Source organism: Colobus angolensis, unplaced genomic scaffold (genome assembly GCF_000951035.1).
Source record: "Colobus angolensis palliatus isolate OR3802 unplaced genomic scaffold, Cang.pa_1.0 Scaffold178, whole genome shotgun sequence".
NCBI lineage: Eukaryota > Metazoa > Chordata > Mammalia > Primates > Cercopithecidae > Colobus > Colobus angolensis.
In genome coordinates, this window is record NW_012114910.1 from 5,539,775 (window position 1) to 5,540,896 (window position 1,122).

The window sequence follows — 1,122 nt, forward strand, 5'->3', positions numbered from 1 at the left end:
CAGCACTTTGACAACTGGCTCACAAGCTTCCCCTCCACCCCTTGCCCACCTTAACAACTCCAGCGTCCACCTCACACTCTCATGATATTTAGCTCACTTCCCTTTATCTTGTCTCCACTTTGCTCTACCACCCATTGGTATGATCCATTCATTTGTTCTTCATTCATTCATTCTGCAGACATTTATTGGGTGTCTACTCTGCTAACCTGTGCTGCACCCTAGGGTAAGAGATGAGTCAGATATGTTCACCCTCAAAGCTGACATGCAGTCTTTCAGCTGTTTCAGCAGTTAAGATATTGAAATATCCCTGTGCCTGTTGGGTTCACAGTCCCCGCCCTGAGTCCCCTCCAGCTGCCCTGGGCCCTCCCCTGGTCTCCCTCCCATCCAGCAACTAAAAGGTGCATCTCAAGTCCCACCTTTGTAGACCTCATAGGCAATTGGTGGACACCATAGAGTTTGGTGTGCCCAAGATGTTTAGTTCCTCCAGAGTGTCAGGCTGTGAAGTGCACACGTACTGACCACAAACTTCGTTCTTCTCCATCTCCCCGTCTCCCACATCGACTGCATATTCTTCTTTGTTGTTGTTGTTTGTTTGTTTTTGAGACAGGGTCTCACTCTGTTGCCCAGGCTGGAGTTCAGTGGCACCATCTCAGCTCACTGTAGGCTCAACCTCCTTGGTTTAAGCCATCCTCCTGCCTCAGCCCCCAAGTAGCTGGGACTACAGGCGTGGTGACGTGTGCCTGTGGCCCCAGCTACTTGGGAGGCTGAAGCAGGAGAATCACTTGAACCCGGGAGGCGGAGGTTGCGTGAGCCAAGATCACACCACTGCACTCTAGCCTGGATGACAGAACAAGACTCTATCTCAAAAAAAAAAAAAAGTTGAATTCAGAGACAAAAACTAGAATAGTGGTTACAGTAGGTGGGAGGAGAGGAATATGGCAAGTTCATGTTTAATGGGGATGGAGTTTCAGTTTAGGAAGATGAAAAAGTTCTGGAGAAAAATAGCAGTGATGGTCACACAACAATGTGAAAATGGCTAATGCCACTGAACTGTATGCTTAAAGAATGGTTAAGGGCCGGGTGCGGTGGCTCAAGCCTGTAATCCCAGCACTTTGGGAGGCC